This window comes from Peromyscus maniculatus, chromosome 15, assembly GCF_049852395.1.
Source record: "Peromyscus maniculatus bairdii isolate BWxNUB_F1_BW_parent chromosome 15, HU_Pman_BW_mat_3.1, whole genome shotgun sequence".
Lineage (NCBI taxonomy): Eukaryota > Metazoa > Chordata > Mammalia > Rodentia > Cricetidae > Peromyscus > Peromyscus maniculatus.
The window spans coordinates 81,422,138-81,449,887 of record NC_134866.1 but is presented as its reverse complement, the minus strand read 5'-3'; the positions used below and the strand labels follow the sequence as shown (position 1 = coordinate 81,449,887).

The following is a 27,750-nucleotide window of genomic DNA, read 5'->3' as shown; positions in this document are numbered from 1 at the left end:
GTAGCTGACACTTCTAGAAATGGGTGGGACAGTGTACTGGCTTATAAAATGCTCAGGATATTCTGCAGTTGTATTCAAGGAATTACAGGGGCTTCTATCTACACCAACTTCTGTCACCTGACTTCAATTACCTTTCATAACCTTTCTTTCTCTTTCCTTTTATTTTATTTTACAATACCATTCAGTTCTACATAATAGCCACAGATTCCCTTGTTCTCCCCCCTCCTGCCCCCCTCCCCTTCCCCCAGTCCACCCCCCTTTCCCACCTCCTCCAGGGCAAAACCTCCCCCCGAGGACTGAGATCAACCTGGTAGATTCAGTCCAGGCAGGTCCAGTCCCCTCCTCCCAGACTGAGCCAAGCGTCCCTGCATAAGCCCCAGGTTTCAAACAGCCAACTCATGCAATGAGCCCAGGACCTGGTACCATTGCCTAGATGCCTCCCAAACTGATCAAGCCAATCAACTGTCTCACCTATTCAGAAGGCCTGATCCAGTTGGGGCCCCTCAGCCTTTGGTTCATAGTTCATCTTTCTTTCTTTCTTTCTTTCTTTCTTTCTTTCTTTCTTTCTTTCTTTCTTTCTTTCTTTCTTTCTTTCTTTCTTTCTTTCTTTCTTTCTTTCTTTCTTTCTTCCTCCTCCTTTTTTAAAATCAGAGCCATTATAGAAAAGATACATTAGATATTTGTTTTTGTTAATCTCTGTCTTTACTTCAAAAATTTATCACTACATTTCTAGACTTCTTTCTAATATAATATATAGTAATATATATATATATGAGAATACACACACACACACACACACACATATATATATATATATACATATATATATATGTATATATATATATATATATATAGAGAGAGAGAGAGAGAGAGAGAGAGAGAATGCTTGCACTGCCTTTGAATCCAGCAAAATTTCTCAATAAAAACTTTTTTTTTCTCCAGTGTTATCCCCCCCCCCCACCGCCTCCTTGGAGAGGTAGCTGTTAGAGGCAGACAGGCTGGGCAGAGGCTGTTTCTATTGCCTTTGACATTGCCCTTCCATTTGAACAGTTATGCAAGCAGGAGGCAGGGGGAATACATGCGTTTTCCATTCTTGAGGCCCTTTGATCACTTTTGCTCTTACGTAACTCCCCAACAGCTGGAGCTGTAAACTTGAAAATTGGCAGGACCATAGTTCATATTGCGAAAGGAAACTCAACCCAAATTTGAGAGAAACAGCTAGATATTTTTAGTGATTCCAGTATCTGGAGTCATAATCAATTAATGAGTGTGGGGTGGTGGGGTAGCAGTCAAATCATCTTGACTGGTACTGTTGTACCAGGGTCAGGCTTGGGAGAATAGGTACTTTCTTCTCTCTCTGTCTTTTTTTTTTCTAACACCAAACTCCAGCTTACAGCAACCCTTCCGTCCACAGAGGACCAGAGGAACACTCACTGTAACATTTGGGGCCACCAGGAGTAAATCCACATCAACTGCTGATCTGTACTCTGATTGCCTCGTGGTCCTGTCTTCCTTGGAGGATCCATCTTTTTCTCAACATCGTTTGTTGTTCCTTTGTCTTCTCTGCTTTCTTCTCAAACATATCCCTCTCCTTCCTGGCTCTTGGCTCTTCTGCTCTCTTGCTACCACTTCTACTTTTTCCCTTTTGTTCTCTCCTCCTTTTCTTTTTAGTTTTGGACTTGTTTCTTTTTTGTTTGATTGTCTTAGCTTCTGAGTCTCGCTACATAGACCAAGCTGGCTTCAAACTTGTGACTCGTCTGTCCCAGTCTCTTGAATCCTTGGATTGAAAGCTCGAAGGTCCAAATCTGGCTTTGGATATGAACATTTGTCCATTGAAATAGAAATGAGTCTGTTTATTGCTCACAGTACTGCATCATAATGAAAAAAGAGAAAACTCAAACCCCATCCCTCAAAGCTGTAATCACTCCTACATACAGTCAGTGTAGAAGCAGGTTTATGAGGAAATGATTAAACTTGCAAGTTGCTCAAATAAAGTTAAAGAAAGACAAAATTGTGTTTTCCACAGTGAAGCAATCTGAGGGCATCACTGATACAGGCTAGTCATTCAAACATTCAGGGTTCTACGCTCATAGGAAAGTCGGGCAATTCATTTCCTTCTGTTAACCTTTCTTTCCCATCAAAGAACTGGGATGTAGCCTTAAAAGGGACTCTGATTCTCTATCTCCAGGAGTGGCAGGCCATTGGTAGAAGGGATAGCTTGATGATGTAACCAACTGCTTTCAGCTTGGATCTGAAGCCCAGTTCCCCACTGGAGGGAACTCATGCCTCATTCTGTAAACCTGGTGAAGAGCCCATATGCCTTAGGTAAGGCAACTACTTTTATTGTTTCAGTACCTGGTCATGTTGTCAAAATGCCTTCCAAAGACTCATTTTTACACTCATAATTTAGTGTTATGCCCAACCTTCATCAGATAAGCTTTTGGCTGTAGCAGGGGCAGTTCATGCAGAAAGCCATTAACTGGCCAGCATGTTGAAAATAAGTGATAGTAGAGTGTTCTCCTCTAAATGGAGCAGCTGTATTGTCCCCTTCAAGGCCATGTCTTAGTTACTGTTTTATTGTTATAAAGAGACATTATGACCAAGGCAACTCTTATAAAAGAAGGCATTTAACTGGAAACTTGTTTACACTTGCAGAGATTTAGCCGATTATCATCAGGGCAAGGAGTATGCCAGCATGCAGGAAGGTGCTGGAGTAGTAGTTGAGAGCTTTACACCTTGAACTGTAGGCAGAGAGAGAGAGAGAGAGAGAGAGAGAGAGAGAGAGAGAGAGAGAGAGAGAGAACGAGAACACTTAGGCCTGGTGTGGGCTTTTGAAACTTCAAAGCCCACCCACCCCCAGTGACAACACATTTCCTCCAACAAGGATATACCTCCTAATCCTTCTAATCCTTTCAAAAAATTCCGTTCCAGGGTGTCTAAGCATTCGAACACCGAATGGCAACTACCTATTGAATGGTAACAAGTCTATGGTGACCACAACAGGTAATGTCATGGAAAAGGGAACAGAAAGAATACAAGAGTGTGAGGATGAGAAGATGTGTAGCAAAAAAGATACCTTCTGGGCATGGCAAAACCACTGTACTCATGATCTCACTGCAGCTGTGGTTATCTTCATGTAGTATGGGGTTTTAAACTTGTACTTTTTGAGAGATGTTGATGTAATGGAAAGGAGCAAATTAAGGGACTTATTTGTGTCAAAATTATATACACATATATGCCCATGAATAATTTATTCTCATGGTCATATATTGTTTTTTTTTTTTTTTTTTTTTTTTTTTGTTCTTTAAGCACTGAAGACTTGATGGTGTTGTGTCTCTTTTTTCTTCCCTATAGACATGTTGCTGGATCTGGCCCACTGAATTGGCTCATAGGTCAAGGAAGAAACTCTTTATGAGGTTAAACAGCTAGTGCTCAACTATGATTAGACGTAAGTAGTAAAGATGTGACCATGGTGATCAAGATGAACTTAGTACTTACCATTCGGCACAGATTTCAGAGCTGATGATTGACATTGGTAGCCAATGGTCTAGATGTGAGTGCAAGACATCTGCTAACCATTGTCCCCTAGATTTAGAGTCTCCTGTACACCCTAGTTAGGATTCCACCAGAAATGACTTTCAATGTCAGAAAAATTGCTGGCGTTGTTAGTTTTTTTATGACCAGGCAACTCTTTTTCAACAGAAGGTTCCTTTTCTTCTTTTATTTTTTTGAGCTAAAAGAATGAGTTTTAGCCAAGCATGGTAGCTCATACCTTTAATCCCAGCACTCAGGAGGCAGAGGCAGGTGGATCTCTGTGAGTTCCAGATCAGCCTGGTCTACAGGGCAAGTTTCAGAACAGCTAGGGCTACACAGAGAAACCCTGTCTTAGCCCCCCTCCCCCCAAAGAATGAGTTTGTATGGAAAAATAAATGCCTAGCTCTTCTTACCTACTGGAAAGTTCATGCTCATAGTAATCTGTGCCAATCATGACTTACTTGAAGTAATCTTTCTGTTTGGGAGGTTTTCTTTGTATTACCCTCAGCTGAAAAAATAATCCAGGAAAGGACTTGATGTGAAGTGAGATATTTTAAGTTTTTCCATGCCTTATCTTTATTTTCCTTCGAACCTCCTCCTCCCCAGTGATGATCATGATGATAGTAGCTTAGTTGGCTAGACTGCATGCTTTGTCTTCAGAAATCCTTTCCTCGCATGCTCTTGTCCTCACTTGACAGACATGTAAAATAAGGTGCTGACAAGCTTAGTACTATGCCTGTGATCTTACAGCTAATAAAAGGTGCAGACAGATTTGTACACAGGCATTCTGACCTTGAAACAAGCTTATGACTTGCTGTAATGCTGTCCCACTGTTGAAGATAATAAGAATTGATATTTTGTTACAAAATGTATGGAAGTCATGCTGTGTGTTATAGGCACTGAGGACATTGAAGCAAACATGATCACTGTCAGCATGGAACCTAGACTATGGAAATAGACAGCAACACAATAATTAAAAGGCAATTTATATAATTAGAATTGTTATGCATGATGAGCACCTATAAGATGATACCTATATACTCCCTAACTAAGTGGCATTTAAGGTGACATTATAAATAGTATGAGAGAGTAAAATGATGGCAGGTTTGGCCTAAAGGGTCGAAGGGAGTGAATATTCTCAAAGATGAGATTTCCATTATTTCAACTACATTGAGTCCATTAAAAGCATGGTTTCTGCCAATAATATTTCCTTAGAAGTGTAGATAAAATCTGTACTTGCTTTTATGTGGTCATAACTAGACCCAATTCTACTTAGGGAACCAGCTTCATAGTCATAAGATTTAGAACCAGATGTCTTTTGATGATCAAAGTACATAAGGTAAGAAATGCCAGGGAAGGAAGAGGCACTCCGAGGAAGCCAGAAGGGATTCCTCCAATGTGGAAGGACAAAGTCTTTGAAGATACTGAGCTGCACAAAGGCAAAGGGATGTCATATCAGAACCACTGCTTCCCTCCCTTCCCTGGACTGGCATTACAAGATGTGATGTTTCTATTTCATGGGATCCATAGGAATCCAATTTTGTATGACACATAAAATCAAGTAACTACACTTTGAGGAATAAATAAGTTAGTGAATTGGATAGGGAATGCAGAAACAAGTAAGTGTAAGAATTCATTATAAGAGTAACGTTTCATATTAACAAGGAAAGCACCAACAGGTGATCAGCAATTTGCCAAATTAATAGATTCTTCATTCCTTACAGCAAAATAAGTTTCAGATGGAAGAAGAATTGAAGAAGAAGAATAATTTTATCTTCTAAAATTCTGGAAGGCTACACGGGCAAGTGATTGTATAGTTCTTGGTTGGGAAAGCAAGTGCCAGGACCAGTTTATGTGTTTCTCTAGGCTTGCTTGACTGGCCTGTTCCACAGTCCTTGTATCAACCATGGGCTCCAACGTCCCAGCTGACTTTGTGGACAAGCAGCTTGTTGATGTCTATTCTATCTCTATCCTTCTGTCCCTCCCTCGATTAAATGTCTGTCTACCAAGAAATGTGTGTGAGTGTATGCAAAACCATAGTTAAAATGGGACTCTATAAAAATGTAAAATTTCTTTATAATGTGTGTGTGTGTGTGTGTGTGTGTGTGTGTGTGTGTGTGTGTGCATTCTGGGACTTGTAAAGGGAAGCTCTGAAGCATGATTCTCCCCCAATTAATATCAGTGGTTCCATCTCTTATACACAAGTTCTTAATCTACTCCCAGAGCTCTGAATGCCCACCGTGAAAATGGTAAACATTGTGTCTTAACTTACCCCAACCTCTAACACTTTCAACTAAAACTTAGCATTTTTTGAATGGTGAATGTTGACAACAAAAGACATCAGTATTAGTGTTTATCCATGGTGCTATCTCATGATTATTGCTGATATAATTTACCTTAAGTACTAACTCTAAATTTGTGAGACTTGTAGATGGCCACACCACCCTGAATGCATCCAACTGTGCCTAAATTTATGAGATTCTTGTTAGTCTAATTAGTTGGTGTTTTTTTTAAAGGAAAGAATATTTGGGTCTAGAGAGATGGCTCATCTATTAAAATCACCTGCTGCTTTTTCAGAGAACCCAGTTTTGGTTCCCAGCATCCACAAAGAGGCTCACAACTGTCTGAAACTCCAGGTCCAGAGGACCTAACGCCATCTTCTGGTTTCCATAGTCTCCTGCATTTTGGTGGTTCACATACATACACTTAAATGCACACACATACATAAAATAAAATAATAAATGCTTTTATAGGAATATTTGTCTCACATTTATATTAAAATATTTTGTGTAAATAAATATATGATAAATATAAAATATATTATAGTATATTTTAATACAATTGGATTCTTCTATACTCATTTCTGCTGTGTATGTTTTACAATTTATCTGGAAGTTTGTCTGTGGGTTCAAGGCTTCTATATTATAAAAAGCATTGAGAACACTGTCCAAAGGTTCTGCATGCAGGAAAGACAACTGTAAGAAAAACACACTACATGTACCTCATCCTCAAAGCTCCAGTCTCGCTTGGTGATTGTAGAAGGTTTTGATCAGCACGTACAACCCAGATCTTTTCCCCTTCTAGTCTTAAGGAGGCGAAGGAGATGCCAGGTATGGACTCCTCCATGATTGGCAGTCTTCCTTGAGATTGGCAAGTCCTCATCTCATTACCGCTCCTCATCAGTGGGTGCAGGTATGGCTGAGTGTGTGTACGTATGCGTGTGTGTGTGTGTGTGTGTGTGTGTGTGTGTGTGTGTGTGTATTTAAGTCAGAGGGAAACTTGTGGCAGTTGGTTTACTTCTCCCTCGAAGTAGGTCCTGAGGATTTACCACAGGTTGTCAGACTTGGAGGCAAGCACCCTTATACTATGAACAACCTTTCTGTCTCATGATGTGAGTACTTGATACTTTGATTTTCTTCTGTTAACAGAGTATGCAAGTTTGCCTAATTTTATGAGGCTTTAGAGGGCTCATTTATTCCATCAGGACCAGTACTTAGTCATGAGCCCAGTACACTAAAAATATTTCAAGTCTGTAAGAGAATTAGGCAGAATAGCTAATACATAGGGACAACTGTTAGCCTTACTAAAAGTCAAGACAATAAAAATGAAAGCCAGGTTTTGGGGAGGCCTATGAATTTGATAAGGTTTAAAAATAGTATCAAATTCTGTTTGATAGGGATGCAGGAGGTTAGGCAATCACGTCTGATTGTTTTTATTGATATTTATTAAATATGTTATTTATGGATATCCTCTGCCCTGATCATTTCACATCTAAGAACTTACCTTAAAATGTTCATCACTAATCTCAGTGGATATATGCACTAGATATGTTCATTATTCCTGCATTTACAGTAGAATAAGATCTGTAAGCAGTGTATACTATTTATATGTAATGGCTGCAAGGTAGTTGACCAAGATAATCTGTGTTATTTTTCCCTATGTATTATCAGCCATTCCAAGAAAATGATCAAGGAGTAGATACACCTCTTCACTTTCAGGAAGCTACATGTACATCAGGAAATGGAAATGGTACTCGAGAACTGTCCTCCCTGGAAAGTGAGTTCATACAGATAGTCAAGCCAGTGAGGAGACAGTGGAGGTACAAGCAGCGGACCAGGGGAGACCCCCAGACAGAAGACAGGGCTCTGTGAGACCCAGCTTCTGTCCTGTACACTGCTGTTGGATGGAAAGGAATGGAGGCATGGAGTGATGCTCAGTCTGAGACTCCATGACACCAACCTTGACCTACTAGTGAGCACCCTGGTTACCGGAATTCAGTCAAGCTGAATGGATTTGCATCTCCAAAGTATGTAGATTAGATTAAAGACCAGAGGCATTTCTCTGAATATATAATAATTCATCGAGGGAGAGGAGTAGTGGAGGAGATGAGATCTTCAATTTTGTTTGTTCTTGAATTTCTGCTTAGTCTGGCAGACAATGAAGATGAGGACTTAATTTGGTTTAAGTAAGTACCCAAATGTGAAGACTGTGAACATGTGAACGTGTGTCAAACCTGGTACCATATGTTTCCTACTAACTAAACCTCTTCTTCGACAGCTTTGCTGTGAGAGGTGAGAAGACTGTCTGCCCTGCTCAACAGCTGGGACTAGAAAGACAGGTGACCAAAGGTGAACTGGGGTGACGCTGTGCAAATTTGAAGGAAATGGGAGTCTGCAGGGTGGTTCTTCAGAAGGAGACCCAATGTTCAAAGAACAGATTAAAACACACTGTGGACAGAGAAAACAGGAAATTCAAAAAACCCGTTTGTCTACTTTTCTCTCATGAGGCAGAAATTGGGGCACAGCCTGTTCCAACCCAGTCCTTAGGTAGGACGCTCAGGCTGCCAAGCATTCTGATTGGGTGCCGCAGTGGGGCCTTGGAACTGCAAACAGCTTCAGGATTTAAAGCCAATGGATCCAGAAGGGTTGTCAGACAGCATCAATTTAAACAAGTGGAGAGCCAAGGCGTACTTCAAGTCGAGAGCAGACACACAATTCTCTGGTGTAGGGACCCAGGACCACAAGGCACAAAACCTGTGTGGCTTCTTCGGTTGTGAAACTAGTTTCTCAAACAGGAGTCTGTGTGAATGCAAGTGATTTATTCTTGTTCATTAAGATGGCTCATATGCTTCCAAGTCTAGAACTGGATGTCACAGAACAGGGAAATAGAGTCCCACCCTGAAGAGTAACTTTAGGTTGGGGAGGAAGCCATCCATGGGTGTATGAAGTTCTGAGCAAATGTGTATTGTTGACATTGTTGACTGGGCATAGCCATGTCAAGAATTCCAAAACCACAGACCCATAGGGAAGTGTCAAAGCCTTCCCCAGCCTAGGCTCAGACGGATGGCAAAGCCTGTGGTCTGAGGGGATATGTTGATACTGTGTGCAGAAAATGTTCACTGTAGTTTTCTCTCTCCTGATATTTGAACAGCCTGAAGATGTTTCTTACTGTGATTAGCTAAACCTATGTCCTTGATGCAGCTACATACCGTAAACCCTGCCTTCTTGTCTACCTGCATTCAATAACCCTACATCTCTGCTCAACTGTATAGAATAAATACCTTGAGCTTCCAGGGTTCTGCTGTCTCTTCGCCAGAAAGTCCAGTCCATGTGACCTATTTCTGGGTGTCTATGTGTTTGCCTTTTCTTCACTCTCTTGCACCCCCAAGTCAGGTCCACATCCTCAGAGCTGTGCAAGGGCCTGGCAGTAACCAACACTGTGCCTTAATTTCTTGGTTGGGGAAAAGGGGGGCAGGGTCAGTGATTATGTTTTTGCCTGCCTCCTCTTCCAACCTCTGCTGAACTCTAAGTCCCACACAAAGGTATTCAGAGTGTCAAAGTGGAACTTCATGGACTTTGGGTGCCATGGTAACCACTGTGCATGTCTTGTTAGAGTTTTCTTCATGTTTCCTGAGCATCTAATGCCTACCCAATGAGGAGGAACCTAACAATTAGTGAGGTTAGGTAATTTTTGTAATATATCAAAGGTAGTAGATATCCTAGCTGATGAATCCACACACCTGACTTCTCATCAAACCTGTTAGTCACTAAAGTATGCCCCATGTTAGGTCTCTTGAAGATGCTTCAGTGAAGTGTTACTCTAATTATTCTTTATCAGTAAAATCCCAGAAGTTAGATATTGGGGCAAGAGCCTGAAAGATCAGAGAAGCAGAGAGGCCACCAGTCCCCTCTACCTGCTCCATTCCTTCCTCAAGACCAAGAGCCAGCTCCCTTTCTGCTCCACCTTACTACTTCCTGTCCTATCTGTCCTCAGTCTTCCAAAACCTCTGTGGTTAATTTTGGCTAACTCTACCCTCTGACTCCAAACAAGCTTTATTTGTCAGAACACAGTAAAAAAAAAAAATCATACAACACTTCAGGCTTGTGGGGTTTGGGTGTTTATATATTTTAATGCATCCTCCAACACAGTCCATTGCTTCCTGGGTAATATATAGACCCAGAGTAAATTGGTGTAATATTAATCTATGCCCCTGACTTTGCCATCCGAGGACTTCTGAGAAGCTGTAAGTGTGCTCAAGTCTTAAGCACCTAATTGTTTATGTTGACATCAAGGTTTAGAAGCCCAGAGGGCCCCAGGTAGCCACCTCATCTCCAAGCAGTCCACAGTTAGGCCATTTGATGTGTCCTCTGTGAACTCCATTGGCAAAACTGCTCCTGGAAGGTTTTGTTAGAAAGTGACAGAAATGCTGTCGTTTGTTCCATGACTCGTTTCCCATGAGCATCTTTGTCTCTTTTACCCCAAGTGAAAGCTCGGTAGGATAACATTAAACCCTTACTCTGGCTATAACTTTTCTCAGACATGTATGGTTTAATATGAATCAAAGAACTGTGAACTCCTTTTCCCTTCCACAAAACATTCTTAGTGTTCTGATGACGTCGGTTCCATAGTATTCCATGATCAGCTTTACTGACCCCATGAGTCATCTGATGGGATGGAATTGGTAGAGGAATAGTTAACACAGATAAATAGTCTATTCAAGATGTTCAGTAATTTTCCTTAACTTAACAAAACACCCAACATTTCTTTTAAAACTTCATTTCATTGATTTATTTATTGGGTGTGTGTGATTACATATGTATTACATATTACATATGTGCGATGGCATGTGTTATGGAGGTCAGAGAACAACTTTCAGGAATCAGTTCTTTCCTGTGGTTCTTGGGAATTGAACTCAGGTCATCAGGATTGACAGCAAGCATCCTTACCTACTGAGCCATTTCACCAGCCTATTCCTAAACCTTCCCCCTTCCTTCCTTCCTTCCTTCCTTCCTTCCTTCCTTCCTTCCTTCCTTCCTTCCTTCCTTCCTTCCTTCCTTCCTTCCTCCCTCCCTCCCTCCCTCCCTCCCTCCCTCCCTCCCTCCTTCCCTCCCTCCCTCCCTCCTTCCCTCCCTTCCTTGTTTCTTTCTTTTTCTTTTTTGACACAGTTTCTCTCTACATATCCCTTGCCATCTTGGAATTCACTATGGAAAGCAGACTGGCCTCAGAGATCCACCTGCCTCTGCCTCCCACGTGCTGGAATTAAAGGCATGTGCCACTGCTCCCAGCTCCCTATCCTTAACTCTTTTAATTAAAACTTTATTTGGCCTATACAAAGGCAAAAAGCAAAAATATTTCAGACATGAGTTATTGCCTACTAAGAGGATATCTAGGTCACAGATAAGACAGACACTTATTCTGAAAAAAATCTCCATGATCATTTCTTGTGTTTCTTCAAGTCTGCACATGTATTTGAACTTTGAGTCCAGAAGATTCTATAGCAATCATATGGAAAATCTATGTTAGGTCTTTAGCAGGAAGGAGGCATGTCATGATGTGTGCTGCCAATTGTGTCATACCTCAGGCATATTGTGTGACATCTGTACCTTAAGTTTATCAACTCTGTGGCCTACTTGGCAGTAAATAATGTGGCCTTTGCTGACGTACTCAGAAGTGAACAGGACAAACCATAGGCATCTGGCACCCAACTGTTTGCTTTGTAGTTCAATTATGCCAACAGCTTTTAAAAAAATATGTGCCACTGGCAGACTGGGGCAGAGGACTCTTTGGCTTTACCACTCCAAAAATATTCCCAGTGATGATAATAACTGATTCTAGATCTATCATGCTCATTGGTACTACATGTTCTTTGAGTAATTTTTTTTTTTTTTTTTTTTTTTGGTTTTTCGAGACAGGGTTTCTCTGTGTAGCTTTGCGCCTTTCCTGGAGCTCACTTGGTAGCCCAGGCTGACCTCGAACTCACAGAGATCCGCCTGGCTCTGCCTCCCGAGTGCTGGGATTAAAGGCGTTCTTTGAGTAATTTACATGTTCTAATTTAGTTAATTCTCATGTCAACTTTACTAGTACTTATTTTAATTTTCTGAGAAATAAGCCCTTCTTGGGTCAAATGACCAGTGAATGATAGAAATGAGAATCAAAGTCATCTATATGACCCCAAAGACCACTTTAAAAAAATCCACTGCATTCTAGAATCTTCTGTGGTGAACTCACTCATGTGGACCATTGCTTCCAATCTCTGTAAACTTTCTTCTCTAGGCTGTACCTAACAGAAAAAAGAAATTACAGCATTTAGAAGCAGTTGAGTTATAGTCCCCCACACATTTTCATTTGTTATATTTGAACCACTTAAAAAAAAAAAAAAAAGAAATAGGCTCTAACTGGGCTGAAAAGGTTTATATTGCATGAGAAGGATTTCAGAGCTCCAGGACAGGGACTGAAAGGCTCATCACATGTCATGTTCCAGAGGCGTGCCTGCTAATCTGGGCATGTTGGAGCCTGAACATCATAGTGCAAGGTGCTATCACTTTCCTAAAAGGAATCTTCACTCATGTCCATTTCTGTAAGTGCTACAAGGCTCTGTCCAGCCAACTGTGCAGGCTTCCAGCCCCCAGAGACCAAGGCAACTCCTCCTAAGTGGACAGGGTGAGAGAAGGCCAAGGACATGATTAGACACTGGAAGTCTGTGTGAGAGCTGAGATTGCCACATAATTATGAATGGAATCTGCACAATGTGGACTTCCTCACGTTCCTTCCTGGTAGCATTTGGTGACATCTGACCGAGCAGAGGTCTTCAATAAATGTTTATGCTTGTAATAAAGACTTGCATAACATCATGCCACATATGGAATGTTCCCACAATAAAAAGAGACATAATATAAATAATATATTGGATATAGTGTCTGGTATGAGAGATTTATAACTTATATTTTATAAATTATTTATAACTTATTTATAGAAATTTATAACTTATTTATAGCAATAGCTTGTAAAATGTTAAGACTAGCAAGAATATCAGAGGTTTAGATACCTTCAGCCCTTCAGCCCCCTCATTTTTATGCCAATAAAATAGGTTTTAAGAATATAATGACTTCCCCAAAGGACACACACACACACACACACACACACACACACACACACACACACTTGTTTAATATGAACATGATATAAGCTTAGATCTTAAAAAGTATATTGGCCAGAGAGGTGCTTGTTTGTAGTAAGTTCTTTTTTTTTTTTTTTTTTTTTTTTTTTTTTTTTTTTTTTTTTTTTTTCCAAATGGGTAGTCCACTGGCTCAGGTCTTCTACAGGTCTGAGGATATATCTATCAGGAAAAGTGCACTATGTGAACCTATGGCCACCCTCTACAGAAAGGCCATTTCTACTATGTGTGGAAGAAAGAAGTTATTAATGAGCATCAATTTCATCATTCTTGATGCTGTTCTTAAGAATGCTTTTTGACAGCATAAGAGTGTATTCAAATACTTTTGAGGTAATACCCTTATTTGTAAAACACTTTTGGCATGTCTTCTCAAGAAAACATACATGCAAATTTTATAATAGACTACTCTGGCATTTACATATGAGCAATGCATGAAATAGAAAATATGCTAACATAAAAATAAAATATTTGAGCACATGGGTTCTTAGATACTTTTCTATTGCTGTGAAGAGGCACAATAACCATGGCAACTCATAACAAACATTAACCGGGGCTTGCTTACAGTTTCAGAGGGGAATCCATGACTGTGATTTCTCCTCTGTTCTCATGAAGCATTTACATTCAATGTGTGTTTCCAGTCTCCTCATTGGATGCTAAAGTTACCTGTTACATGTTCTTGCTTCAACCTCCCTTCCTCACCTCCCTCCTTCAATTCTTTCTATATGCACAATGTACACACACACACACACACACACACACACACACACACACACACACGTGTGCATGCACACACGACACAACTGTCCTATGAATGAATGAGACTCCCCTCCTCCCAGGACCTGCGCTGGTTTTACACTTTATCATCCCTGTCCTTCTCAGCATCCTCAGTGAGCACAAAGCCTAAGCTCAGGTTCCGCTGCACTTGACCCTTCATTGTAACTAGACAGAGCCTGGGGGGACACAGTGGAATGCATGCCAGCCTGGCAATCAGGTGACTTGGCCGTTGATGCCAGCCCTTCTATCAACTAACGATTCAACTCAATAAATCATGCTCCCTTGCATTAGGATTTTCTTCTGTTTTTCAATACTAGGGCTGGAGCTTAACATTTTTACATTTTCTTCCCATTCCCAACACTGAGGTGTTTGTTTGTTTCTCTTTCCCCAGAGTAGAGGTCATTTTTTTCTCTTTATAGTAATGTCATGTATTTGACACATGACTCATAAAAAATGGCCTCATTATTATCTAAAATGATCTTGTGGTTCTCAGTTTCTAGCAAGGATGTGTACAGTCAGTGCTGCAGGGTTGCTAGGAGAAAAGGTACATTGAACAAATGAGGAGAGACAGGATACCTGTGTCCAGAGCTGGTAGCCAGCCTGCCTGCCCGGCCTTGGGCCAGCTCCTGCCCACACCACTCACTTATTGATTTCACCTCTGGGGCCTCAGCCTCTTTATTATGCAGCCAGTCATTTGGGGGTAATAATTACTCACATTGCAGTTCCCCTCAAACAGAACGATTTTCTAGTTTCCCAAAGCTTTGCTCACCCATGTGTCTCCCACTGGACGTGCCTCTCAGCCACCAGAAGCTGCGCAATCATGACGGCTCTGTGTCACCTGAGGAGGTCATGGGACCTGCCTGGGAGATACCAGCACTGTTCCAGCCAGTGTTTTTGGGGAAGTTCCAAAGTGACAGGACATTCAAGGAAGCAATCGAGAACCAGGCACGGCTCCAGGGGGAAGGGACAGGGACAAAACACAGCTGCTCATTTAGTCCTTGGGCAGTAAAGACTGAAACACGCTGTTCCTGTTCCAGCGGCTAAAAGGAAGGTGACAAGAAACCTGAGAACAGGGAACTTAATTAGCATCCGAGCTTCCCGGGACACATAGGATGTTCTCAGCGCTTATTACACAGCTTAACACTGGCAGCCCCGGTCTTCCATGCTTCCTTGTGTCTGACCAAGAGATGACGCGGAAAAGCGGGGTCCTTGTTCTGCCAGAAAACTCACACTTGCTTCTGGGTTCACCCAGTGGAAGATGAAAGCACCGAGCTTGAATATTAAACACAAAACGTCTCCAAGAACGTACAGTGCGTTGTCCTGGGACTTGCCGTATTTTATGTAAAATGTGTCCGTCTCACAAATAAGCTCCTATCGTCCACTGAGTCCTGGAATCAGTGTGAACATTCCTCGCCCCCTCTCCCCGCTCTGCGCCCCTCATAGGTGAGGCTGTCTCCTAAGTACTAGGGAAAGCAAGATCAAATAATCGTAGTTACGTTACGGCTTTGAGGGTTTTTACACTGAAATCAGGAAGATGAAAAGATAGATCATTCTGATGTGCTGAGAAACAGAGCTCCTCCTATGGCCCAGCTACTTATTTCCCCCAAAGCACCTAGGCCAGTTTGAATGGATTTTATTTGTGCTGCCAACTCTGCTCTGTTTCTCCCATTAAATTAGCAACTCTCCACAGGCAGGGATCCTGTCCAGGACTTCTATTCTTACATACCTCACACCTAGTCCAGTGACGGGCAGGAGATAGTGAGTAGTACGTAGTATATGGTAAGTGGATGAAGAAATGTCTTGTGAAATCCATTTGCTGACTAAAGAAAACTGCCAACTATGAGTATTGGAATGGATAGTGATAACTAGAAAAATTTTGAAAACTAGAGTCACTGTGAACTAAAATCTGGAATTCAAAGTTATAGGAAGAGTCATATTACTCAATTATATGGAGTGATAGAGGGTCTATCATAGATGATATTATGTGCATTTTCTGGATAATAACTGCTTCATTTCTTTTCTTCCTCAAGATAAAAGTGTGAACCAGAATCATCCAATAGATAAGAGGGGCAAACCATAACACGACTGAATATTTTGCGGTAAGCCTGGCACCTGTTTCCCTGACCAGCTGGCCAGACATTTCAGGGCAGTGGGCTGAGCATTCTAAGAGAGAAGGAAGGCGCTATAACTTTTTGCTTTGCTCTGGAAAGCCTCAAGGGAATGGTACCCATTCATAGTAGCACATGGATTGTTTTTGGAAGCCTTTCTGCCTCCTGTCCCATCCATGGAGTTAAAGTTGCTAAGTGGGAACCTAATAATGAGCAGGCTATTCTGCTGGAGGGATGCCGAGCCTCCGTGGCCTGTGCTCACGGCCCCTCTGTGAGCAGGTGCAATCGCCTAGAAAGCTTTGTGGTTCAGGGTGTGACGGGTGAAGACAAGTCGGGCTGCCAACAACTGTGTCCTTTGGTATCTCTTCTGATTACCACCTACGGAAAGCAAGACAGAGCAGAGCTTCTCACCCACCCCAAGTGCGGACAGCTTGTAATGGGGAAGCATGACTAACCACTGGGCACAACTGCTGAGGCCAGCATTCAAGGAGGAAGTTCATGCTCTTCCCTAACAGTTTCTCGGGGCAGAGGGAGGCTGGGAATGCAGTAACTCAAGAAGCATGGGGAGCACATTGGTACTCACAACTGAGGTCTGACGTTTCAGTTTTGACCCTGGCACAGCTGGCAAGTGCCAAGGTAGGAAAGAAGGTAAAAGATGGAAAATCATGACCAGGAACTCAAGCCAGAGATCAGGATTTATACTTCTGGTTGGCCAAAGAATTAGAATAAACACGGATGCTCATAGTAAGCTTAGGTATGTTGTAATATAACTACAAGATAAAAGTAAAACAGGACACTTAAAAAGTCAGGAAATAGTCTTCTAATAAAACAACAAAATTATTATCAGACCTCAAGAGAACCAATACAAACCATAGTTGTATAATGCTGCTTAAGGGATGGAAGACAGTAATTGCCATTCTGAACTCTTTGTGGAGATAAAGAAATGCCCAAAATGGGGGTAAATATGGTATAGAGTTGGAGGATAAAGAAATACTATTTTATTTACATATAGTATGATTATATATGCAAAGAATCTGAAATAATCAACAAAAATTATTAAAACTAGTAAATGATTGCAACAGAGTTCTAGGATATATAATAATGTAAAAAAATCACTTCCCTATAGCACAGCAATAAATGAGAGGAATTATTAATCAGCAAAGATACATATTAGCGTTTACACTCTTCTCTCCAAGTTAAATACTCAATTACAAGTTTAACAAAATGCGTATAAAATTCTAATGAAAGAAATGAAGAACTAGATAAATGGAAAGGTATTACATGTCCATGGATAGCAAGACTCAGCAATGTAGAGTCTCAATCAGCAAGTTATTTTGTGGATATCAACAAACTAATTATGAAATCTATATGAGGGGGAAAAAGACCTAAGGATGCCAACTCAGTATTGAAGAGCAAAGTTCGAAGAATCATTCTACTCAACTTTAAGACAGAGTAGAAAGCTATAGCAATTGAAATGGTATTGGCAAGAGAACAAATAGACCAATGGGATGGAATAAAGAACACAGAAACAGACACATAATACAGTCGATTGATCTTTGGCAAATCAACAAAAGCAATAAACTTGGGAAGGGAGATTTGTCGATACAAGTTGGTGGAAAAACTGAATGTCCACATGCAAAATGACTAGCCAGCTAATCCACTTTATGTTTTGAATGTGAAATGCCTCCATGGTCTTCTGTGTTTCAGCACTTGGTCCTCAGCTGGTGGAACTGTTTGGAAGGCTGTGGAACCTTTAGGAGATGGAACTTTGCTGGAGGAAGTGGGTCATGGAGGGCAGGTCTTGGGATATTATAGCCCAGGCTCACTCCATGTTCACTAGCCACTTCCTGACTGTGGATACAATACGGGCAGCTGCCCCATATTCCTGCCACCACATCTGCTCTACTATAACGTATTATGTATCCCCTCCTACTATAAGCCAGAACAAACCCTGCCTCTCTGTGAGGTACATTTTGTCAGATAGTTTCTCACAGCAACGAGAAAGATAATTAATTTAGAAAATTTGTAGCAAAAAAGTGGGGCCATGATGTGACCATGTAGTTCTTATGCTCTCAGAACTGATATTCAGGGAGGTGATGGAAGAGCTTGGAACTTTGGGATAGAAAAGCCCTACAGTGCTGTAAGCAGAGCTCAATGGATGATTCTGGTGGGCACTTATAAGGGGTAAGAGAGATGAAGACTGTCGTTTCCCAGTTCATGAGGTTTCAGAGAGGAACAAGGACTCTATTAGGAGCTGGGTTAGGAATCACTTGTGTGTGTGTGTGTGTGTGTGTGTGTGTGTGTGTGTGTGTGTGTGTGTAGCAAAGTCTATCTTCCTTTGGTCATTGTCCTGAGAACTTGCACTGAGGTTGAATTTCAAAGTAACGGGCTAATGTATTTGGTGGAGGAAATGTCAAGGCAGGACAGCAGGCAGGCATGGGACTGCTCTCACTCACACCCACAGTTAACAAAGAACAAGCAAGGTAGTTAGATGTAGAGCAAGCGCAACTTGACAAAGGAAGAAGCACAGGTGAGTTTGAACTTGCGGAACAGGCACTAGAAACTTGAGTATAAAAAGAGCAACCCGATTTAGAAACACCCTACTCTGCTTGGAACAATAGGGAAGGTGCTTTGTGGACCAGAACTTGCCTATCAAAGGCTCTAACTAATGAAAATGCAGCAGAAAGAATTCCTTGATCAAAAATAACTTCCTAGGAATCCGATCTTTGTAGATTGAGCCAGCATAGTATACAGAGACCATGACTGATATGGTCTAAGGTGAACGTTTTTTTTTTTTTTTTTCTGACCTGGCCACAGAACGTGATAGCACTCTCCACATGGTACTAGCTTTGCAGGCATGGGAGATGTATGATAGAGGAGGTCATGGAAATTTGCTCCTTAGTTCCAGAAAATAATGTGTGGTAGCGTCAAATCCCTCAAAGACCACCATGAGAAGCTGTGAAGGTGCGATCCAAGTTGCTATAGAGACTCAAGGCCAGAAACATGAGATATTCATTGAATATTGTGGGCATGGAGTGGAGCAGAGTCAAGAGTATATATATGTAAATATATATATATGTATGTATGTATATATGTGTATACATATACACAGCAGGTAGCAGAACCCAAGCCAGTTTTAGCCCAGATAATTCCATCATGACATCATGAGTCCCAAATGCTGGACACGGAGCTGCAGGAAGTAGGTCTTTTTCCCCCTGTTGAATTTTGGTCTTTTAGATCCTTTTCTTGTTGTTTGTCCATTAACCCATTTTCAAATGATAGTGTTTACTCTGTGCCATTATATACTGGAACTATGTAAGGTTTTTTTTTTAAATGTTATAGGGGCTCATAGAAGATTCTAACACACAAAATAACCAAAATCCTAAAACAATAAAGATTTCTATAAAAACATTGGCATAACTGATTTTAAAGGAAAAATAAAACTATAAAACAGTTGCAAATGAAATCCTTAATACCTCTGGTCATTTGAAAAATGTAAACATTAGTTTAAAATTGTCTGAATATGGCTTAAGCAGATTGTCAAGTGACTTTAGCAGAAAGATCTATCAAACATTTATATAAAAGGTAATTCTAATTTTCCCCTTTCATTACCGGGACTTGGTGCCAGAACCTTGCGCATGGGAGAGAAGCAATCTGCTAAGAGAATCTGCATAATTCATTGTACTTTCTTCTGAGTGTGCTTACATGACTCAGTTTTTACTTGTATATGATGAGTGATTATAATAAATGGTACCAATTTCAAGCCTCAATCTTTGATCCTTCCCTTGTGGTTTGCAACACAATCTTTCCTGCCCCTAGTAACATGACAGATAGATGTAGGAAAGAGTCAAGGCCTCAGAAAACAGCACAAAAGTAAACATATGGATTGTTGCCAGAAGACAAAGAAAATCAGATTAGGCTTTGCTGGAGCCGAGAAACTTTTTATTAAAACGAACTGATATGTTTTCAAGTTTCAATGTTGCAGAAGTTAGCATTATTTATTCTAGCTTGCACAACACCCAAATCCCACAAATATAAGAGCAGAAAACTAGATGCCAATCTCACCAAAGACCATAAATGTAAAAAGCAGCAATAAAAATAATACATTATTTCAGGCCTTACTTCACATACTAGCTCAACTGTACTGAGTTTATATAGACATTTAAGTATAGTTATCTAACCCTACATGGTGTGTTCAAAATATATTGTGACACTTTTGATGGTGAGTACACAAAAAAGGACCGAAAACTTAGAAGTAAAAGAGTGAATGAAACCTCAATAAAACTCCTGAATATAAGATACAAGCAAATTATACATTTCTTCTTCAACAGACTAGTTAGTGAATATAATTAAAATATATATCAACATAACCAATGATGACTATCATTACACACTAATGATAATATATTAATATAACATTTGGTAGGTATTATTGTTATGCAAAATTACTTCTATCCTTGTTTATTGAAATGATGTGCTTACTTTCTCACACCACCCATGTGGAGCATGGCCATATGATTCTACCAGTTTTCCGTGAGTTTCCAACAATCTTCTAATTCTCCAGTTCCAGGAACATAGCATACCTCAGGTAGGAATTTCTCCTTTAACTTGGATCCCGAAATAACGAAACACACAGAAAAAGCTAAACTTAGCCCCAAGTAGAGCCGAAGCTAACCTCAAAACCCAGAATGAGAAATAAATGTTCCTGTTGCAAATCATGGAACTACCAGGGTGTGTTAGCATTTTTGCCACAACTGCCGATTAACACATGACTTTGTAAAGCAAAACATAAAAGTCTTTCAAGGACATAGCATTAGAGTCATGAAATTTATTCTAGATTCATTGAGAGACATTATTTCATTTTGCTTGGGTTACATCCATGCCAATTACTGTATCTGGGATAAAAAAAAAACAAAAACAAAAACAAATGGGTTGGGTAAGGGATTCCCTCAGCACTGGGAGTGGGCTGCATTTGGTAATGTTGATGTTGCTTGATTGCCTCCTATTCAGCACCACAGAAGTAGAAGAAAACTGCCAAAAGACAGGAGAAAATATGTGAGATTAGAAATCATGCAGTGTAGCGATAACCCCAAGCACTACAATCAGTTATATAATTCCATTTTTTGTTAATTTATTTGTGCCTCTAATAATTCAAAATATTCATAACTCAAATTATTCATTTTTATAATCTGTTTGCCTGTCATTTTCTGGGATGTCATTAACTTTTCTTGATTTCTGTTTCAGCATTTGGTTCGGTTTCACATAGAAGGACATATTTATAAAGGGAATGGGTCAGAAGTCCTGCTTCCCCAGTCACCCTAGAAGTTTGACTGTGGCATTCTTTTTTTTTTTTTTCCTGAGACAGTGTTTCTCTGTGTAGCTTTGCACCTTTCCTGGATCTCACTCTGTAGACCAGGCTGGCCTCGAACTCACAGAGATCCACCTGCCTCTGCCTCCCGAGTGCTGGATTAAAGGCGTGCGCCACCACTGCCCGGCTTGACTATGGCATTCTACAGAGTTAACCAAGGCCTCCCTATCTGCAATCTGGAAGAGTTGTTGAAACCGATGACTTCCAACATTCACAAAGAGACTAGGAAAAGACTTCTTGCTCATTTAATAAGTCCTAGTGAGAACACTCTAGGTTTCCTAGAGGGTTTGAACATGGTTTGCATATTTTGAACTTCCTTCTGATGCCAAGAGAGAATGAGGGTTTTCTCATCAGCTTGGCATGTGGGCAAGAATGGGGAAAGGGGAAAGGGCTTTGAAGTCATAAGCAACTCTTATCTTACCTTTCATGCCCCGCCTCGGTGACAGTTCTATCTCCACCCCCAAATGCAACTGCTACCTTGTCTCTTTCAGAAACCATTTCCTGGCCAGCCTTTACAGTTGTTTGCCATCAAGCAAGTTCGCATCCCTAGGTATCATAATATTTTAAGCATGTCTGTTAGAAAATGTTGACATTGTCTTTTTGAAAATGTGTTTTAAAATCTATACCTTATGCTATTCTCTGCTTCCTTTTTTTTCTTCATGCTTTCCTTTGAGAAACTAGGATGTTGGACACATAAAGTTTTCCACACTCACAATTTTGAGGATTGTCTGTGCATGGTTCCACGTAACAGGTTTTTCTTCTATATTTCCTGCAAATCAGTAACAGACCCCGAGACTTGCTCAGACTCAGTGCCTGTTTCTTTGGCAACACTCAAAGGTACTTTAAAGGCGTGATGCTGGTATGTTGAAGGTGTGATGATGATATGTTAAAGGTATGATGATGGTATGTTGAAGGTGTGATGCTGGTATGTCAAAGCTGTGATGTGGGAGTCAGTAAACAGCACAGAGCTTCACTGATGCCAGAAGTGGTGGTATGATGAACAAAAAATCAAACTTCTTTACTACTGCCCCAAGGCCTCAGTTACCTCTTGGTCTCTTTGCCATCTCTTGCACTGAAATTGAGGTTATAGAGGTCTTTAATTTCTTTCTCAGCCCATTTATCATATGTATATAGGGGGTTACTTATTTTTTTCACTTATTCTTATATCCTGCCACATTCCTGAAGGTGTTTATAAGCTGTAGGAGTTCCCTGGTATAATTTTTGGGGTCATTTATGTATACTATCATATCATCTACAAATAGGGAAAGTTTGACTTCTTCCTTTCCAGTTTGTATCCCCTTGATATCCTTTTGCTGTCTTATTGCTCTAGTTAGAACTTTGAGTACTATAGTACTATATTGAATAGATATGGAGAGAGTGGACAGCCTTGTCTTGTTCCTGATTTTAGTGGAATCACTTTGAGTTTCACACCATTTAGTTTGATGTTGGCTGTTATGGATATCCTGATGTTTCTCATTCTCTACTGTATCAGCCATTGTATTTTAGAGTTCTTGATAGAGTTTGTTGCAAGGTCAGCCAGAAAATACTGATTTTACTACATAGTTGCTCTCTGTTTATGTGGATATTCAAAGCCATCACACAGAGCTGGATGACTTTTAGATCTGCCCCCAAATACTGCTTTGCTTTAATTTTTTAAGATTTACTTTTATTTTATATGTAAAAATATTTTGCCAACATGTATGTTTGTGTACCACATGCATGCCTGGTGCTCAGAGAAGCAGAAGAGGCCACTGGTTCCTCTGAAAGCAGAGCTACAAATGATGGTAAGCTTTCATGTGGGTGCTGGGAATCAAACCTGGGTTCTCTGCAAGAGTAACAAGTTCCCTTAACCCCTGAGCCAACTTTCTAGCTTTAAGATACTGGTTTTCATGACCTGAAAAAGCCTAAAACCATCTGTTATTGGAAAATACATCTCTGTGTCCTGTTGTCCTACTATATTTATTGAATAACTAATGTTTTTCTCAGTGAGTGCTGATAGGAAAAAGATGGGATAGATAACAATTTGCAGAGACCTTCAGGATTTATCACAAGCACACTCTCTTTAGTTGTGGTCAGGGAAGCAATTTTGTCTTATTTTGCTTTTAATAACTTGTCAAAGTGAGGACAAAGTAACAGGAAACACACCTGGTTGGGTGATGATGAGCCATTTACAATCCTCCACATGCTTAGAAAACACAAGACACACTGATTATGTGATTGTGTTAGAAGAGGCTCGGAGACCTTGAAACCTCATACAATTTCTTTTTTATTTCATTTCCTTTGTCTTTGCTTGCTTGTCTTTTAGATAAAAGACAATGAAGCCACAAAATACAAACATAAACAACTAAACCCTCAATAAGATATAATTTAGCAGTCTTCCCAACTTGGCAGGCCAAATGAAAGGCTTTCAAATAAACAGATTTTGCCAAAAATATTGCTTTTGCTTGTCAATAGCATCCCATGGGTCAGGGTCAAGGGGTATGGAAAAAATAAGAACTGAGATTCTCAGAGCATCCTATAATCCACAGTATCATTTGCCAGTGTTTGCTTTCAGACACAAGGAATGCTGAATGATGAGTTTTCTATTCCTGCTACAACAAAGCACCATGAACTGGGTCGCTCAGTGTAACACAGCTATTCTCTGCTGGTTCTTGAAGCTAGACATCCAAAGCCAAGGTGTCAGTGGGGTAAGTTCCTTCTGGAGACCCTAAGGAAGACTACTCTACGCCTTGTTCCTAGCTTGGATGGTTGCCAGCAGTACTTGACATCTTATTGTTTAGCAGCAGCAGCACCCCAACTTCTGACTCACTTTCCCTGGGTCCTCCTTCCTCTTCTCTTTCAAAGACACCAGGCATTGAACTGAAGATCCAACTATATCGCCATGACCTCAACTCATTCCATCTGTAGTGAACGTTTTCCCAAATAGATCGAAATATGGGGTTCCAGGTGGCCATGAACTTTGGGGACACTAGTGAGCACACTATAATCTTGAACTACAATGAAAATTGTAATCTTTGCAGAAGTCCATCAGTGGTGGCTACTTAGAAAAATATCATAACAAACTGAGCAGTGCGTAATCTTATAATTGGATTGTAAGCCTAGCCTTTAACAGCTGAGCTACCCTCCAGTCCAATAGTACATAATCTTTTTAGTATTCTGCCCTTGCTTTAGTTTACTTTCAGTTCTTGCATTTGAGGGTTTCATTGGTTTAGCCTCCTTTCTATATATTTCTATTCCCCTCAATGAACAATAACAACAATAAAATCTTTTAATCAGATTCTGAAAAATACAGTAATGAGTATTTAGAGACTCCTGTTCTCATAACTCGACCATTTAACACTATTTTGCTGCCTTCCAACTTAGAGGGAACAACTGCCAGTGGTAACATCTCTTATGGCACCAAGAAAAATGTTGAAGTTGGCAAATCCCAAGCACTGAAGGAAAAAAAAAATCAATGTTGCCCATTTGGGAAATGAATTTTATGTAAAAATATTCTCACCCAGGAATGTTTCAGGGGATTCTGTATTGGTGTCTTCCTCTTATAGAAGATTTCATTGTTATTAGAAATTCATTCATTCATATTTCTTTTCCCAAAGCCAAAGATGCTGGAAACTATTATTTTAATTTATTGTTCCTCTTCATGCTACCTGACAGCACACTCAAGAAACACTGACAAAAATACATCTGAGAACTGGTCATCCAACCTCTTCAATGAAATTGCTACCCGTCGTAATTCCACTTTACTTTCAACTCCTCCACTCATGGCTGTTTTCTTTTCTGGATTGCTGGAGCTCACTTTTAAACACTGGCAGGAAGCATCCAGGAAGTCGGAAGACCCAACACTTTGGAAAAGTAGGAGAGTCTGCTTGTATGTGCACAAGAGTAAGTCCAAGAGACAGGGAGAGCCTTCGGGTGTTGATCTGAGAGCCTTCACAGATTGCGTTAAATACTCAGCTCTTCTCAGATTTTCCAGTTTTCCAGACTTTGGTATGCTCACAAATCTTTAAGGGTGTATGCTTCTGTTTGAGCCAGAATTGGGCTCAGTTGAATATAAGGGAATAAATGGTACTTTCAATACAACAGAATCTTGTGTCCCTGCAGGGAGGGAGCCCAGGGCTGGCATATTGCCAATATGATAGACCTCAGTTCTTCCTTCTAAAAACATGTTCTACATTCCCCGCAACTGCCTTACCCTCTTCAGCGCATCTTCTCAGACAGCAGTGTGAAAGAAGAACATGTCTTCTTTCTTAAAGGTCACTTTCTGAGGGCACCACTCAGCATAAACTCTCCCTTCATTGGTGGAAGTTGGTACCATGGTCACATCCTGTGCCTTGGACATATATAGTCCCAGCTGAGTAGGAACATAAGCAGTTAAGAACGTGCATGATAAAATAGAAAGTGCTTAATTAAACTTGACTTTCAGATCTCTATTTTCTCATAAGTGTACAACACATGGGACCCAGGCATAATAGATGTTTTCATGACTTCTGAAAAATTCAAATCAAAGTAGATATCCTACTTATGTTTGGGAAATGATTCCTTTTTCTATGGGTCAAATTTAACTTACCCATTTTGCATTTTTATTTGATGAATCTAGTACTCTTAGAAATCAGGGTTTTACTACTAAAGGAAGAGGCAAATAGTTTTACTTTTCAACACCCCACTTAGAGTCTTAGTGAGCTAGTGTCTACATTGTGTTGACCTGTGGGCGTGTCTATCAGGGATTGTCTTTATTGATGTGGGAAGACCAAGCCTACTGTGGTTGGCACAGTAGGTGGTGAACTGGATAAAAATGGAGAACTTGAGCTGAGCACAAGCAAGTGGACATTGATGCATTTATTTCTCCTTGCTCTTGACGGTAGATGTGATACGGCTAGGCTGCTTCTGGCTCTTGCCATTGTGACTTCTCCACAATGATAGACTGTAACCTGGATGTAAGAGAAACTAACCTTTTTACCCCTATGCTACTTTTTGTCAGCATGAATCATCATAGCATCCAAAATGAACCTGGCACATTGGAGTAAGTCAATACTGGTTTCTGGTACAGCTGTTTGAACAGAGCCAAAGCAACTCATTTCTACCCAGTTGCATGAGAAAGCTAATGAACACTGAGCTCTAGGGGTTGTATCTCAGAAGTAAAACACTTTCCTAGGGAGCATTAGGCCTTGGATTTGAGGCAAATATGAAAACTGAGAATAGCAACACCTTCTGAGATCACCTCTGCTGAAGAATCTGTACTAATGAATCTACAAATAAAGTCTACATTTTGGAGCATTGCAGGAAGTAGTTAACCTCTCAAATCAATAAAGCTATATATTACTTTGCAGTTTTCTGCATACAGACTGGGTAGACCCACCCTTTGTAAAACTGTTTTACAATGCTGTGGGGAGAAAGACACAAATTTTTACATCGTAGTTTTTTCCTTGAAATTGACACAAAATGTGACCATGTTTCTTTTAGAATGATCTCTCTTTAACCTGCCACCAATTTTTCATGTCATTCCATGTTTGCCAACTGTTTAACTCTTCAATTTCCTTCAGGGTATGAGGGGAGCCCCTAGGAACACTGTTTTTATTTTTGCCACAGACAAAGATTCTCAACATGGAAGCTCCTTAATGGCAGATCACAAAGTCACCTCAGCGAGGCTAGCCTTCACCCCTGAATGGGCCGTCTGACCTTCAGGGTGGTCTGGCTCATAGCAGAGGAAGAACACTCTACTTTGGTATTTACATTTAATTTGATAGAAAGCAGTGAAACATATTTCAAATAGAGAGCTCAAATATCTACATGTATGCATCAGCCCATCCTGGTGACTTCTGGCAGCCACAGATGCACGGAAACACACCTTGCTAATCAGACTTAGTTTTTGAATCCCACCCTTTTTGTCCACAGGATATTTGTTCCTCTGACTTCAGCAAGAGATTTTATGGCAAATTTACAAATGATAACTTTTTTTTTCAAAAAAAAATGCGGAGCAAAATAGAATGAGTGGTGTGTTTGGGATTGTTGCTTTTCTTATCTCTTTGGATTCTGAAACTACTGAATGATTCATATTTCATTTCCAGGCTCTGATACGATTCCTCTGGTTGCCTCAGAATCATGATAAGAAAAGAAAATCTGCGGAGTACAAAGTGAGAAGCAACATATTTGTGGCTCAAGCTGGGCGAGTGGAAAGGAGCAGAACCACTCAGTGGATCAAATGGGATCCTGCAAAGTAAGGCTTAGTGACTGAATGATGGCCAAGTTTATATTAAAAGCCTATTTCCATTTACAAAATGATTCTCTTTGTATGGTTCAAGGATTAATGTGCTGGGCATCTTCCCAGCTTCAAGTATTTATTTAAAAAGGCTTTCCATGTCAAGGAAATCCAGGTTCTGGGGTGATAAATTTAATGAGGAGATGTATGACTGAAGTTCTGCCTAATTTCAGGTGTTGAACATCCTCCAACCATTTTTACTGGAATAGGAGAGATTCATCAAATGCCATGACTCAATTCCATTTGTGTTATTGCC

At 40.4% G+C, this 27,750-nt stretch overlaps 1 long non-coding RNA gene across 1 annotated transcript; it reads left to right on the top strand.

Annotated features, from left to right (window-relative positions):
* Window positions 1–2,929: 2,929 nt before the first annotated feature.
* On the top strand, window positions 2,930–27,433 carry LOC143268778 (uncharacterized). The gene is made up of 3 exons (XR_013044909.1): window positions 2,930–3,003; window positions 3,355–3,448; window positions 27,304–27,433. It is a non-coding gene; the product is annotated as an uncharacterized LOC143268778 (long non-coding RNA).
* The last annotated feature ends 317 nt before the right edge of the window (window positions 27,434–27,750 follow it).